The sequence below is a fragment of the Camarhynchus parvulus genome, chromosome 5 (assembly GCF_901933205.1).
Source record: "Camarhynchus parvulus chromosome 5, STF_HiC, whole genome shotgun sequence".
Lineage (NCBI taxonomy): Eukaryota > Metazoa > Chordata > Aves > Passeriformes > Thraupidae > Camarhynchus > Camarhynchus parvulus.
In genome coordinates this window covers 17,349,521-17,366,254 of record NC_044575.1, presented here as the reverse complement: position 1 = coordinate 17,366,254, position 16,734 = coordinate 17,349,521, and the positions used below count along the sequence as shown (strand labels likewise).

At 49.0% G+C, this 16,734-nt stretch overlaps 1 protein-coding gene across 3 annotated transcripts in view; it reads right to left on the bottom strand.

The window, feature by feature from the left end:
• Positions 1–15,817, bottom strand: part of HRAS (HRas proto-oncogene, GTPase) — a 41,410-nt gene extending 25,593 nt beyond the window's left edge. Inside the window, exon 1 of one of the 3 annotated variants that reach the window (XM_030949048.1) lies at positions 15,681–15,817. The gene's annotated coding sequence lies outside the window, so the exon portion shown is untranslated. Of the gene's footprint in view, positions 1–13,984; positions 14,354–15,680 lie in introns of those variants that run through there. The other 2 variants (XM_030949046.1, XM_030949047.1) reach the window with 2 other exon arrangements.
• Between the last annotated feature and the right edge of the window lie 917 nt (positions 15,818–16,734).

Below are 16,734 nucleotides of genomic sequence, written 5' to 3'. Positions count from 1 at the left end.
ACTGTTCCCAGCGGTGGTTGCCGTTCCACAGGCTTCATTTTCCCTTACTTCCTCAGTTTTCATCAAACTCAGGACATACTATGTCAACCCCAACAGGAAATCTGAATTAAGCTAACAGCCAAAACCCTGATCAGATATAAAAGTTTGTGTAGTTGGCCTTTTTTTCCTCCCTTTAAGTGGCTGCATGGTCACAAGACAACACCAGTGTGACTGGCCAAGGTCATTGTGAAACACACAGCCAATGGCCCAGGCTGAGTTTTATAGGGTGACCACTCCTCCACATCACTTTAAACAAGTGTTTTATTCTTTATTCTACAGCCTCAAAAGGAATTGTTGCTTTTGCGGAGCACAAAACGAACGCAAGTTCAGAGAGTATTCTGAAAAACACAATGAACACAGATTTCATGAAGTTCACTCAAAGGTTTTCCACTGTACCTAAACATGAAGTGTGCTCTCTAGGTCTAAACTAGATACCTTCTTTTAAACCCATGGAGGCAATTTGCCCTCTAAAGTAGCCACTTTTCATCCAGTAGCTCAGAAGAGAACACACAAGATATCTCCGTGAGCTGTGTGGGTGCCTCACACAGCTGTGACAAGCACACTTCATACAGCTCTCTTAAGATAAGGCTGCCATAGCTAAACGAGGCAGAGAAAAGGTATGTACTTGAGGCAGGTTCTCATTCCTTTGACAACATCCCATCGTGTGAACTTTGCTGCTCTTGCATGGTCTGGAGCAAGGCAAGGACTGGCCTCTCCCAGCCACCACCAAATGAGTGTGGGAACGCAGTGGGAAAGAAGGATCCTGCCACTCAGCTGGGCTGGCATCCCCTGCCGCCAGACCAGGCTGGCAGGCTGGGCACCCACAGCACCACGTGTTGTCTGTGCCCGGCTCACAGCAGCTGCAGCGCCAGCGGACAAAAGCTCCCACAACCTCTCCAAAGCTGAATTTGCAGCAACACGTTGCTCCTTAAGGAAAAAAACCACAACATGCTCTTTTCAAAGTAGCCAGCTGGTGAAGAACAACAACATGGAGAGAGGAAAAAAAAAAACAAACACACAAACCACTTAGCACCACTTCCCTTTCTTTCTCTCACACGGAGTTGAGAAGCTTATATTAATTGCAAAGCATGAGAATCTGAACAAACACCCTCCTTGGGCAACCAGGGCCAACCCCAGGCAAATATTTCCATCTATGGGACGTGCAAGTTGTGCAACCAGCAAAATATCAAGACAGATAAGGCAGGGACCTTTCGTTAGGATCTACAGAAACTTCCAACTCTGTATTGCTGACTTAGGCTAAGACAAGCTACTTTAGTCTTCTCTCCCTTGCTCTAGCCTTCACAGGGGAAATATCAGCCAAATTCACATCCAGTCTAAAGCCACTAGACAGTATTTGCAGAGTTGAATCAGAAACCAAAGCAGCCTTTGGTGGACTACCAGAGGGAAATGGGTTTCCTGAGATGGGAGTTCTCTTCCCACCCTAAAAGTAAAATCTTAAGGAAGTTCGTGGTGCAATAAGGTTGGGTCGACCATGGATACAAAAGGCAACTTGATGGTATTACACAATTTCCCATGCCCAAGGTTTGATATGGCCTTGTCTGCCTAGATTTAATTACATATATATGTTATTAGGGAATCAGGAAAATTATTTAAAAAGTCATATAGTTACAAAACCTTTGTGAAAGGGATGGATGGATCCTGGTTTCTCCCGCCAGCTTTCAAAGACCTGTATGTGCCCCTGTTCAACCAGGAGAGCAAACAGCTGAGTGACACTGCTGCAAATCTTCCAGAGACCTATAAAACATCTCCTGTTGACAAGGCAACCAGCATGCTGTCAGTGGCAAAAATTAACAAGTAAAAAGTTCTGTTTTGTCACGGTGCATCCAGCCAGCAGCAGGATGCTGCCAGCAGAAGGCCAGTCCTAAGCACGTACCTAGGAATGCACAGGACATGCAGGACCCGATGCTGTGCCAGGTACCTCCCTGTTGGGACACTTCAAACACTGCTGGCTGTTTACTGTACCAAAGGTCAGAGAGAAAGGACAGCAAGGAAAGTATCAGAGAAAAAACATATGGTAACTGCAAGCCCCGATATGCCTTCCTCACTGAATTAAAAATCTCCTGAGGGTTTTCATACTTGCGCCCTCTGTTTCCTAGAAGCATGAGATGAAAAGTACAAAAGTTTGTGGTGGACACATGTAGCCAGGAAAGACAGCAGGGAAAGATCAGACGCATTGTGAAGTGAGGAAGATACGCCATATAATGGAAAATGAGGTATTTTTTGGCCTTCTTCTGTAGCACAGTATGTGTGTTTCCCACCTAGGACCAGTCAGAAATTTCACCCCTAACAGACTTCCCGCTATTGTAAAGTCTGAAGTGACTGCAGTGCACACACCAGAGAGACTCACCAGAGCGCCTTTTAATGGGTGTCTGAAGTGATGGGAATTATAGCATGAGTATCAACAACAAACAAAACCGAGGTATAAAACTGACTTTCTTTCTTCACGTAGCATTGAATCATGCTGACAACACAGGCATGAGATGGAGGGTAAAGACTGGCATGGCACCACCCCCTACTGAGCAGGCTTGCAACCAGCTGTTGGCACAGGGACTCAGAGGCTGAGTTCAGGCTCTGTGGGCTCCTGCTGCAGACAGGTTTCTCACTCCCAAAACACCCATTATACTGCATTTCTGCCACTGGGCTAATTCTTCCCCAGCAAAAGGCATGATGGAACAAGTGCTCCAAATCAAAGGGGAAACTCAGCCAGTCAAGAAAATCCTCCCCAGGCTTTGAGGCTTTATTCCTTTCAGTTGGCTCAACTTCATTTTTCTAGTTCCTTCAAGCCCAGCTCTAGATCTCCTTCAACCTGCTCTCTGCAGACCATGCAGGGGTCTTCAGAGAAACCATAAAGGTTCAGGTCAAACAGGATACAATCTACAGAAACCTGCTCCATCATCCCCAAAGCCACAATATAGCATGTAGCTTCAGTGTATAGCTTCAGTGTTAGGAAAAAGGCTCTTTTTCCCTTAACAGAAAGAGTTTTACCCAGTAATCCTAGAACACCCAGACATGAAGCCCTTTTTGAGGCACTGGAGGGCTGCTGCTGCTATCACTTGCTGGTTTGCAATCTGAAGTCTCCATGCCATTGTTTCAGCTCTAGATATAGAGGTCTCATGTCTTCCCCCACTCCAACACAATACCTGTTTGGGCACATGCAGGAGGTCAGGAGCCCCTGAGAAGTACCCGAGTAATCCCTGACCTATGTTAGCAGCTACTTGGCCTCAGCATGAAAGGATGAACCAAGGACAAAACTGTTCCATTCATACCTACACTTTCTGCCTTCACTTGGTTAAAATATCCCTTGCTCCAGAGCTGGGACAGGACTGGAGCTCTGTCCTAGGAGCACCTCAGAGAGGTGTTTAACTCAGTCTTCCAGTTGCTGTCTGGATGGCATCCCTCTCCTTCACTCTTGGCCAGCTTCTTGACCAAAGGAAGATGAACATCCTTACCAGATCAGACAGCCAAGGACAGACCACATTCAACAGTCTTGCCTCCTTTGTGTGCTACCCCAGCATGCTCACTGCAGCTAGACAAGGTGGGGCTGAACTCACCTACAGCACAGATATGTCCACAAGAGCCCATCACCCAGAGCCTCTCTAACCTCAATGAGCAGAGACAGGCACAGTCTGTCTGATCTGTTTCAGGTATCCACCTGCATTACAATGAGGTGGAAGTGCTCAATTCCTCTGCTGCCTGTATAGGGGGACTGAGGGGCTGGGATGTTAGATGCCAACACCTGGACAGAGGAACTGCACCCTGATGTTCCCCATCTTGCACATGACTGGTAAGCTTTTCAGAGAGAGACTATCTCACCCTGCACCTAACACGAGAGCACTTCAGTCCCTAAGGCCCGAGGGTAACACTACACTTCAAGTGGGAGATGAGAGGCCCAAGCCCTTAAGTGTTTACCATCAAGAAAACTTCACAACACCTTCCCTGTAATGATGTTCCAAGTGGATCCAAATAATTTTGGGGGATGGCTGAAGAGAAGGCAGAGCTGCAGGTCTCAGCCTGCCTCAGTGTTAGCAGGTGAAGAAAGGAGAACATCCCAGGCACCAAACACTTTGTGCTGTGAGAACCCAGAGAGCCTGCAAGGCTCACTTTGTGCCCATCAAGAGATGCACCATGACAGGCAGGGAAGGATGAACACATGCAGCAGGACTACGTCAAGGACAAGGACATGGGATATGACTGCCATTTCTTTTAGTAGAGAGACTTGGGATTTGCAGGCCAGCCTTGAGGACTCTTCTCCTTTTCATGACTTCTGATATACAATCCTTTGGGGCAGGCAACACAGGAGCTTGATGCAGACAACTGCAAAATAATGAGTCTAGGGGAAGGAAGTCAAAGCAGATGGTGCACATTAAATGGAGCTGTCATGCTGCTGGGCTGGCCAGGGGAGAGATGGAGGAGGTATTCTGAGATCTGTGAAGCCATCAGCCCTCGTGCTACAGAAAACAACAAAATGAAGCTCAGACAGGAACTCCAGGCAGAATAACTTCCCTGATAACATGATGCATGGGGGATAAGTTGCTACAAAGGGCCCTCAAATCAAATGGGGGGAAAAAAGCACGGAAGAGACTGCACAACATTCACCCACAGCAGGACTGAAGGGTTCAGAAGAAAATGAGAAGTTTAATTCAGCTCCCTGAAAGTGTGACTTACTGTTGGCAAAGCTTTTTCTTCTACCCCAGAATTCAGTTGTCACCAAGCTCACAGGCTCCTACCTCAGATTTTAAACATTATTTCTTTGCATTCTAATCCCAACAGTATTTGCTCCCAATGCCCCAGGAGAGCAAGCCATGCTGAGAAAGCGTGACTGCTGGTTGTCCACCTCCTCGCAGCAGCTGCCAGTCACATCCCAGTTCCACAACACAACCTATTTGATTATTTTGATCTGTTCAGGTGGTAGTGCTCTTCTTTTTCTCCTCCTCTGGGATTTCTTCTGTAATTGCTCTAAGCTGCAAATTGAATAAACTAATTCCAGGCACAGAGACTTTAAACAAAGGAGATGAAAACCTGAACTGACCTGAGAGATGCTGCTTTGCCCACCAGCCCAGCCTCTGCAGTCAAAAGAGTTCAACCAGCTTCAGTTGAACCTGAACAAGACCTCACAACCCTGTTGCAATGCAATTGCAGGGCTTGCCAAAAAAAGCATGTACTTAGTGGCATGCTCTGAGAGAGCCCAGCCCTCTCCTAGGCATTCAGCTTCCCACCTCTTCACAAGGAGCACACTTCAGATAAGCAACTCTATACATCTTTTTTTTAAAACTGTACATCTTCTACTAAAACTCAGGAGGGCTTTCCTTAGCCTTCTCAAGAGCATCCTTGTTTTCCCTTTCCAAGGCAATTGCCTTGTTTTTTCTTTAAAACAGCAGAAATGTCAAGCCACCTTTCACAGCTCAGTTTGGATCCACGGATTGGTGACTACAAAATCCAGCTAGCTGCCCTGGGCCTGTACAAATTCCCAGCTAGGGACCTGTACCTTATGGGCTGTAATCCGCTCCCATTTCATCTCTAAAACTGGCTAGTACCAGAGGCTCTTTCTCAGAGAATCACCACCAAAACCTCTCTTGCTGCCACAGCAAGGACTCAGCAACAACTCCCCTGTTTAGAATATCTGAACAGTCTACAGCCCCATTAGAAACAAAGGAGGAAGACAAACCTAAATCCCAGGAATTACACCTCTGCATGGGCGGTTTCATCTCTTTGCTCATCCCTTTGCTCACCTCCCATCCTGAACAGGTTTATCATCCACTCCATGGTTGCTCTGAATTACCCCAGAGGTGTGCATATTTCAGCAACAAATTAAACTGTCACGATACATTCCTTTCTACACCATTTTTTAAAACACACATGAGCCCTGGCTGCCAGAGATTTGTTTTGGAAAGATTAGATTAGGTGCCTCGGAAACTGCTTTGTAAAAAACAGTAAAGTGTTTTTGCTTCTTGAAGAAACCCACCTTTTTTTTTTTTTACCCCCTGGGAAGTTTGTTTTATTTTTTAACCTCAAAAATCTGGTCAATTAACTACACCTTGTTTTTTAGATCTTTCCACAAAAAAGTGCCTCGGTGCAGATGACCAATAGGGAGATTGCTCATTTTGTAATCATCTACTATCAACACAAATTAAGATCCTAAAGCCCTCTGATTTTTAAAACAATTCCCATCCAGAGGCCTCCAGCATTTCTATTCAATTGATCAAATCTTCTTACTGTTTCACCAACTCATAAGAAGACACTCAGTTTTACCAGGGGGTGTCTTCCATTTCTTTGGACACAAGCCCTACTTTCAGCCTGGAAGACTGACATGCAAAGCACTGCCATCCCAGCCCTCCACTCACATCACTTCTAAGGCCAGACACCTCAAATATTAAAATAACAGTCAAGACAGCCTTGGTTGAAATGATAAAAGGAAATAAACCCCCACCTTCTCAGGGTTCATTGTGATAAGAAAACACCTCTCTCATCAGAAAATCGGCTTAGCAACATGTCAATAGCTGGGTGCTGAATCTTTTGACGCTCATCAGTTACCAAAGGAAATGGGAAGCTGACCTTGCAGTCAAAGTGCCAGACTAGGACAACAATTTCTGTTCTCAGCTCTGCTCTAGGCTCCTCCTGTTAATGTGAATCTTCATTCCCCAGTTCCCAGCTGTAAAACAAGAGGTTGCAATAATGTGTCTCCTCTCCCTACCCAGTGGGTGCCCCAGCTATAGGCACTGGTAGATGCTTGGCAATTTTTCATTTTCTAGCAGATATGAGCAGATATGCGGCCAAGCCTGGGCACTTCATAGATTAGAAAAGGGTGGCTGCTTGAGACACACCCCAGAGAGGAAGAGGAACAGCAGAGGTATAAACTGGTGTCTACTGAACACAGACTAATGTGTTTATCCTAGAAGGAATGTGAAGCAGAGGACATCTTGTCCAGCCCCTGATAATCAGATGCAGTAATTGTGGGGTCAGATGATTTTAATTTGCTCATGAATCAGAGATTTCCACCCTCATCCATCTACCTCTCTGCTCTGCCACAGACCTGGTGAGACCCTGCACATGTCCCTGTGCCTATGAGCCACATAAGTACACAGCCTTGTTTCTGTGGAAAAGCAGGGGCTGAAGCACCTTTCCAGGTCTAGATCTGACTCTCTCACACCTCTGTTTTCTGCCTCCACCATGGTCATGGTAGTTATTTCTTTCAGCGGATGTTTTGAGAAACAGTACCTTCATATTTGGAAATTATAGGGACCACCAGAATAGCTGCAGAGTCATCAGCTGCAACTGAGTAGCGCAGAATGGAGGAGATGCAGCTGTACTCTTAGGAGGAGACAGAGCAGATCTGACTCTCAGACTTCAGTACAGCCACCACACACCCCAGGAGAACAATGAGGCAGAAAGTGAGGCAGGGATTTGTGTGCACCTCCTCATTCATCAGCAGCTACACTGACTGCCAGATGGGAGGTGACACCAGCAACCAGCAAAGCGATGTCCTCCCCCTGCCTAGCCCCCAGCAGTTATTCTCACCCTGCCTCCCACATCAGTGGAGCAAGAAGCCAGCACATGCTTGTCAAAGCAGGTCAGGGAGCAGACCACTCACCCAAGGCTGCCTGTGTGGAAAGTGGGACAAGCCCTCCAGAAAAAACCAACTGGCCTCTTACAATATCATGCAAATCAGGAAAAGGCCGGGAGAAACAAGACTGGGAAAAACCTTGCATGACCAAGGTTATATTGTAAGGTTATGTATTCATCCTCTGCACAAAAGGGGGGAAGCAAGGGGTGTGCATGCAAACACCAGGCAGGAGGTACCTCCTGCTTTCACCAGCATTTGCTAGGTTTGCATTTACAAAGCAGAGTTGTGCTGTTCACAGCAGGAGTCTAGCAGAGTGGGACCCAGAAAGAGCCATTGCATCTACAGACAGAGATCCAAGGGGAGACAATGAAAAAAAATAATAACAGAATTAGCATACACACAAGCCAGGATCAGTCCCATACAAGAAACAGTTTTGTTTTATTTACTTAACATAATCAATTACTGTTTTATCTATTTATCATACCAACCTGGTTTCTCAAGCCCAGCCTTTTCGTGGAAAAGGAATTCCAGTCCCTCACATAACATTAAGCCCCTGACATCCAATGCAAAGCCATCAGCAGGGAAGGAGCATGGCTGCTACAATCACTACAGAAACAGAGAACCTAGTGCCACACCAGGAATACTGCTCTGGCTCCTGAAGTGGCTATCTGGGGTGGGATGGAATCCATCATTTGAAGGCTCCAAATTTATACATTCAAGCTTATTCTACACACATGGTTTGAAGCACGCTGAATAGAGCTGGATGTAAGCCACAGAACTGCTGAAGATAGCACGGAGTGTCAGAGTGCTCAACGTGATCCTGGAGCAGGCCAACACTGTGGCTGCCTGTTACCCCAAAAATCTGCTGATGAACAGAGCCCACTTCTCAGCAAGCCTCTAAACAAGATCCCAGCTTGTCTCAGGCACAAGCACTTGCTGGCCAGACTCTGGAGATTTTTCACTGCTTTGCCTTTCTCAGGGAATATGGCCCCATGCATTTCCACTTCCAGCCAGCCATGGTTCAGCCCTGACCAGCAGGAGAGCCAATGCACACTCTGCAAAGCAGCAGACTCCACAATGCCTTTTTCCACTGATCTCCTCCCTGCTTCTCTCTCTGCAGAGCCTCACCCAGGGAGAACAGGGCAGCCTGGAGCAGCCCCCACTGAGCACACCTGCATCCCTCATTTCACTCCTACTCCTTGGCTTTTTAGATTTTGCTCCTCTTCTTCTCCCAGTAAGAGCACGACATCCTCTTCATTTCACAGGCCACAGCTTCTCCCTCACGTCTGCTGTTCTCTCAAGGATGCTAAACAAGCAGAAGACATACAGGCATTTTCCCAGAGACATCGCACCAATGTCTCTTTTTTGTATTCCTCAAGTTATTGCTCCCACACACACATTTAAACTCAGCTCCACCAGCTCTCGAATTTAACTTGCATAAGAGCAGTCTGATCTATAATGGATTTAGCTAAGCAAAAGGAAAAATCCTCTTCAAGTTTGGCCCATAGCACAGCACTATACAAGTACCTGGGCTGCCACTGCCTCTGCATTATCAGAGTGCCTCACCCAGGGCATCCTACCCCTTTGGCAGATAGGCTGAATATTTGCTGGTTATCTGCTAGGTCAGTATCCCCCCTAAAGAAAAGTCCGGTGAGATAAGCAACCAGCTTAGCCAAGACCAGCTGGGGAGTCAGGACTCCCCAGTTCACAATCCTCTGGCTTTAACCACAAAGTCATCTTTCAGCAGAGATTAGCTGCTCCAAGATCCCACATTGCTGTCAGATGGGCACCACAGGCAGGTCATGCATTAAGACAGTAAGCACGGAAAGACTCCTCTCTGTAGGCATTCAGGTCAGTTAGCACCACACAGAAGAAGCTATAGAACCTCACTGGTGAGAAATTGATAACAGGGTTTTGGTTTTACTGAGCTGGTCATAAAACAGTGCTGGTCCCACATTACAGAGAAATAGCTAGCAACACACAGAATAAACCAGATCATCCTGAAGTATTTACCTCTGGATATCTGTAATTATAAACCAAACATCATCAGCTTCTCTCTCTCCCTGCAGTAAATAATTAACTGCAAAAGAATATTCCTCTCGGCTCCATCCTCCCCAATCAATTCTGCTTTGCAACAATGTGCTGCCTGGATTGCTCTCTGTATCAGTGCACCCGAGTGTTCCCCAAACCCCCTCGGAAGACAGAGGTGGAACTGTTCACTTCAGTACAGCACAGACCTTTCCTTCAGGGTACAAGGGGGCATCATGGCATAACTCCCAGTACTTCAAGCAGTCAGCTATGACATACACAGCTTAGCTCATGCACTGCTGCAACATCACTGCAACCATCAGCGGAGGCGAATCACGCACTCTGAGCACTCCCATCACACCCCTCTGGACTGCCTGAGCTTTATTGCCATGGCAGAGCAAATTTCCTCCCCTGAAATACAAGGTTTTCTATTCCTTTCATTGTTTTTGAATTATCCTCCCCACCCCTAGATCTCATCCAGGGGTAAAAAAAGAAAACCAAACCACCAAACAAAGTCTTCTTTATAATAGAAACGTCATTTCTTAGGAGACTTTCATTTTTGTATACTAGATCAAAGTTGAATATTGTGACTGCTCAGTCATGCACGATAACCTGCACAATGACCTGTTCACCTCTTGCAACCTACCCTCATCAACCTGAATTTCATACAGACTCTGCAAGTAATAGGTAAACCAGAAAACATCCAAGCACTCGTTCCTTTTGCCCTACTGAAAGACACCTCCTGGCTGTAAACCCAGTGGGGAGGAAGGATGATGCCAGGAGGAAAGGAAAACTGCCTGGCAGGAAGGCTGGGTTTGGTCAGACAGCAGATGGAAGCAGGTTGCATACAGATACACAACCAGGGAACAACACAAAGGCTGCCATTTGATCCTGGTTGCTTTCTTAAGATACAAAGTCAAATTCACTTTTGAGAGAGGCATAAGGAGAACACAGGCAAAAATGAGAGCTGGGGAAAACCACCAGAACTGCAGGAATACCCTTCCTGCAACAGCCAGAAAACATGGGGAGAGGCAGAGAAGCATTACCACCAAGCAAACATGTTCATACTCAGACACAGTCTGGGTTCAGTTTTACATTTTTATGGGTTTAAACACATACCAGATTTAGATGAGCTGACTATGAAGTGCTCAATAAAAAACTCCACCAGGAAGGTAGAGAAAAAGAGGAAAAAAGGCTAATTTAGACTCAAAAGCGTAGAAAGAGAGTTTCAAGAAAGAGACAGAAGGAAGAATGGAAGGAAAACCATGACACAAAAGAGATAAATGAAACAGATACCAGGGACAGTTCAGGAAAAGATCAACCATGCAAAAATGGAATCAAAACTGGAAGAGAAAGATAAGAGAACAAGGAACATGCCATAACAGATCAGCTGAATGGCAGTTGGCAAATAGATCATTAATTTAATCTCATCCATATTTGTCAAATAATTTGTTTGATTAACACTATTTTGTGGTCTTCAGCCAGGTACAGAGCTGATCAGATATCATGTCATTAATATATTATTAGATTAATACAAGTAAAATTCAAATATATTCCACATTTTTATCTGCTGCTCAATAAGCTCTGGTTCTAAGTTTACAGTTCAAAAATGTTGAAATAGAAAGCTGGGGATAAATTACAATTAAAGATTACTTGAAGCACAACCATTTTGCTTTTCCTAGACTGACAAAAATACAGTATACTGTATAACTCATCTTGAGAGACAGAAGAGAATCACCACCCCCCCACAAGGAATCCCTCTCTATATGCAGTACTTTTTGTCTTGATTTTATTTTGTTGAATGTTTTCCCCAATTTTTCTACTCCATAAAGGTTTTTCACCCCAAGAAAATCTGGTAAGCTCCAAGGGCAGCCTAATAGAAAGGTAAATTTGGGGTGCACTGGTAGCAGGAGAGAAGGCAGTGGGAGCCATATCCAGCCTGGAAGCAAATGCTTATGTTTGAACTGAGCTTTTCTCCTCTTGAAGGAAAGTCAGGTGAAAGATGAACAAAGATACCCCAGGATCTCTACTCTCACAGGGAAAAGTCTCCCACATTATCAGCAGCCTTCTCCAAACCTCCCTGGGAGAACCAGGAAAAGAAAGGTCATTTGGCAATTTTTCAGCCTGTTTTTATGCCCCTCCCCCAAGACAATAGCAAGGTCCCCTTGAGACTCGTCAGACCACGGGGTGAAAGCCATCAAAGGCAGAGCATCTCCACACATGTGGTGGCAGGGCTGCCAGGGAGCCCTGGGGAGCAGAACCAGGCTCAGTAGGAAACCGTGGCCATGGCTTTCTAGGCTGACATCAGAGGAACACGAGGCTACTCCCACTGCTGTTCTACCTTCACCACTGGCAGCAGCCAAGAATCAAACTCGCCACAGGAGAGAACCACAACAAAGGCAACTCCCTGGGGCCAGAAAAGTGTCCCTCAGGTCATAAGTCCTGTTTAAATATCTCAGCAATATCCCAAACTGAGATAATTCTTGCTAATTACAAGATCATTTTTATGTAAACACAAAGGGTATTACCACACATACTTCATCTCTTTTTAATTAAAAGAAGTAAGAGGTTCGCTGAGATAAAAAAAAGACACGCTGACAGCTCCCACCCAAAAGCAGACTTTTCTGCAGTGATAACACCCATCAGCTTCCAGACCCACCGAGAAGACTGAACAGGGAAATCAATCAGCATCAGCCTCCCCAGTGCTGAAATGATGCAGTTGGCACATTATTAATCACACAGGAAAGACATTTTACGAGGAGAAGGAAAGGACCAGACACACAGAGGGGTGATACACATGGATTCAGACATGGCTGTCTTAAAAACACTTGGGAAAATCACACAGATCACCAGCAGCAGAATTAAAATACTTCAGAGCCATGAAGGATAAACATATCAGCAATTCTGACTACAGCAACTCTTTTAGCTGAGCACACACCAAACCTCATGTGTTTTCCTCCATTCAAAACCAGTTCCTGCTCCAAGCTGCACATCCTGCCCATGCCAACCAGACTGAAGTACATCTTGACACAGCCTCACCAGGAGTTCGTACCCCTTCTGCATTTCAAAGACCTACCCAGGAGCAACCTGCACATCACAGGCTACAAGAGATATGACCATCCAACTTAGGACACTGGAATATCAATGGCTTGACTTGCCATGCAATGGCTTAACAAGCCATTCCTGCTGCACAGTCCTGTTTCCAGCTGTCCTAAGCATTTCTCCAGCAACTCCAGAGTTCGCCAGTCCACTCTGACTTCTCATCATCTCTTTTGTCTCCAAGCTCGCTCCACTCCTTGAGGTAATTTTAAAACACATTCCCACTCAGGACCTGTATGGGCCAAGCGAGCCATCAGATGCACCTTCACCTGGGGTGAAGACGCTGCAGCCCCCGGACGCCGCGACACCCTTTGCAGGGCAGCAGGGCGCAGGAAGCCTCGGCACGCCGCAGAGCCCCGGCGGCGAGCGTCCCTAGGAGGGAGGGAGGGAGGGAGAGGAGGGAGGTGTCACCAGCTCCGCAGAGCCGCATGCTCGCAGAACGGGGGACCTCGCTCACTTGCTCGCAGCTGCACACAAATACCTGCGCCTCCACCACCTGCCTGCCCCCTCCGCGCCTCGCTCCGGGCCTGGCACCGCCATGGAGCTGCCCTCTCCGGGGGGGTGTCAGAGCCCAGCGGGTACCTGCTTTGGCAAAGAGTGGGGAGTCCGGGGCTCCCCCTTTGAAGCATCACAGGAGCAGTGTGAGGGATGCAAGGGGATGAGGGAAGACGGGTGCAGTGGGCTGCAAACTGGGGGCGCGAAGAGGAGGTGAACACGGCTGCAGCTAAGGGACACGGAAGGGAGCGGGACGGCACGGGAGGGAAGGAAAAAGGGCTGCAGCTTGGGAGGGGAGAACAGGAGGAGTGCACAGTGGGTGCAAAAGGAGGGCAGGGGCTGGAGGGCAGAGAGCATGGAGGGCAACCCACCACCCTCCCACCACCCTCCCACCCCGGCGGCCTGCCGGGGCTCGGGTCGGCAGGCAGCGCCCAGGCAGCAGAGTCATGGCGCGGCCAAGCGAGCAGGTGGGTGGCCGCCACCGCCCCCAGCACCCAGGGCCCCGCCGCCGCCCACTGGGACGAGGGTCCGTCCCTTTTCACCGCCGCCCCGGGCACGGCGGGGACAGCCCCAGTACGGTGGGGGTACAAACTTGGCGGCGGGGGAGGAATAGCCCCGCTAACAGGTGGCGGCGGCGGCGCTGCCGACCCGTCCCCGCCGAGCTGGTGGGCGCTGCCCCTGCGCGACGGCGCGTCCCACCCACCGCGACCCAGCGCCAGCCCGCTCCCGGCGGTCACTCACCGGCTCGCCCACCCCGCCGGGCGGGATGCGCGTCCTGGACAGCGGAGCGCGGAAGTTTAAAGCCGGGTAACAGTATTCGCTTTTGCCCTTCCAATGTAGGAAAAACCAAACTAGACGAGGCGCCCCCCCAGGCGGGCGAAACCCCGCTCCGCTCCTCCCCGCCGGGGGCTTCAGCCGCGCGTCGGCCCGGCGGCGAGGGGAAGTTTCCACCGCGGTGGTGGAGGCGCCCCCGGCGTGCCGCGCCCGCCCCGCATTGGCACGGGGCGCCGGGGCGCTGTGCCGCCGCCGCGCCCGGACAATGTGCGTGCGGGGAGAGCGGGAGCGGAGCGGGAGCGCGCCCCGCCGGCGGCCGCGGCACACGCCCAGCCCGCGCCCCGCCCTCCCGCCGCTCGGCGCCCGCCCGCCGCCCCTGATTGGCGGCCCCCGCCGCCTCCGCCCTCCGGGTGGGCCGCGCCGCCTGTCAGTCACCGCCGCCGCCCGCCCGCCGCGGCCCGGCCGCGGGGCGGTCCCTGGGGCGGCGGCGGTGGCTGCGGGGGGGGCCGGGCGCTGCCTCGCTCGGGCGGGTGACCCCTGCTGCCTCCGCGCCCCGGGAGCTGCCGGGATCGCGTCTTTTCCCCTCCGGGACTCGTCTCCGCTCCCCGCCCCGCGGCGGCCCCTCTGCAGGAGCGCCTCGCACCCGAGGGGAGGGGAAGGCCTGGCGGCCGCCGCTCCCGCAGCCCGCCCTTCCCTGCGGGACTGCCCGGGGCTGCGCTGCCTTTGTCGGCGCCCCACGGAGGCGTTCTGGGGAGAGGACGAGAGCCCCCTGAAATGTAGCGTTGATTGCCGGTCACGGTCCTGCCTGATAACGCGATGCGCTAAACTCGGCTTGCAGGGTGCATTTATGTGCCCCCTGGAAATGCCTAGAAAAAATGATTACTCCAAATTATTCAAGTGCAATTAAGGCCACAAAAGAAAAGACACCTGAATTGGCTCTGTTTAAGGCAGATGGGGTTCAGTTAGGCTTAGCAGCAGAGATATGCACGGTCTGAGCAGAATGACTGCAATTTCAGATGAAGGTCCAAGCATGTCGAAAGGCTCTCGTCTGATCCTATTTGGGTGCCACAAGGAGCACCGCTGAAGCAGAGCTAGTAAATATTGATGGACTCAAGCTTCATGCCCTGAAATCGGGTCTGTCAATGCAGGGCTTCCCATTCTGTCACAGTACACCAAACATTTTCTACTCTGGGCACTGTGATTCCCCTATTACTATTTGGAAACTGGATAGAGTGGATTGCATAGTCACTGTATTTTCCAGCAGCTTGCAGAAGTAATCAAGCTTTGATGCAGAATACGATGCCAAATAAAGTACACGCTCCTGGTACTGGAAAAGCACTGTTCTCTCTGACATACGTTTCAAGCACACTTTCACAATTTATTGTTTCCATTAGAAAAGCATCTAGTAATCTGAAAATCGATCTAAAAACCATTGTTCTAGATACTATGCTTGACACATAATAAAAAGAAAGCTCATGCCCTGCAGAGCTTGTATCAAGAACCGATTAAACACGTTCTAAGGATACCCGTAGAGAGAGTTGTGCAGGTTTTCTCAGGTCTCACAAACGTGTTGCACCAGCACAAACAAACCTGCCGGAGCACTTTTCCAAAACCAGCACGCTAACAGACGGGTCCAAACAAAAAGGCTGAAGCTTTAACCTACCTCGAAACTCTTCCCTTGCTTCTAACAAGCCCTCCTGACTCTGAGTGAGCGCTCGGTTCTGCAGGGAGGCGAGGGCCGCAGCTGAGGGAGAGCCAGCATCGCTCCGGAGCGAGCCGAGGGCAGAGCGGCGCACACGCACAAAGGTGAGGGGCTCCTCCGCAGGCAGCCACACGCACGCACCGTGCGCCGCCTCTCCGGGCTACCTGTCTCGTCTTGTTGTAGCCGTGTCTAACGAGCAGGCAGGGTACTGGAGCATGCAGGAATCTTGCTTTTTGAAGCACCCTGAAAACAGGCTTCTCTTTTTTGGTACCTAGGTGGCCCAGAAGAACTTGTCAGGAAGCAAGCACCAAATAGGTAGTAAAATAGGCACAGCTATGGCCCTCAGTTTCCTGCTTCCTGGGCTTCTCAGTGACCTACAAGAACCAAGAAACACCCGAAGAGGAGAGTGAAACTGCCTCTCTCTTGCTCATTCTTCAGTGCCAGATCACATCAGGCTGTAAGATACCCGAGGACTATTTGTTTGCAGGCTGCTGGAAGACAGAGATGGAATCACCTATTGGTGAGTCACAGCCACACAATGGCAGGAGGGTGATGGCACAGACTTGCAAAGACACAGAGAATAATAATAGCTTAAAAGTGTCTTCTTTCCTCTTCTACTTTTTGATAAAAAAGCAAAATACTGAGATTAGAGCCTCAGCTGTGGCAAAGTAACTCCATTGCTTTTGTCAGGGCACAGATTTACACTTTCTGAGGTCATAGCCCATTCTATTTGTAAAAAAATTGTTGTTCCTGAGCAGATTATCCCTTCCTTTCTCCAAATTTGAGTTGAATTCTTGGAAAATGTCTGGCTTGCAGTGCTCTAACTGTTGTGAGCCTTGCTTGACAGGAAAGGAAGGCTAACCAAATACTGGGTCCACTGGCATGCAGGGCAATGAAAAGGAAAGTGAGAGTATCTTAGGTCCTTACTGCTACAGTAAAACACCAAAAACAAAATGTGCAGTGGAGTTGAAATACCTTCAATTCCCACACCTTCAATTTTTCATTATTGTTTTCA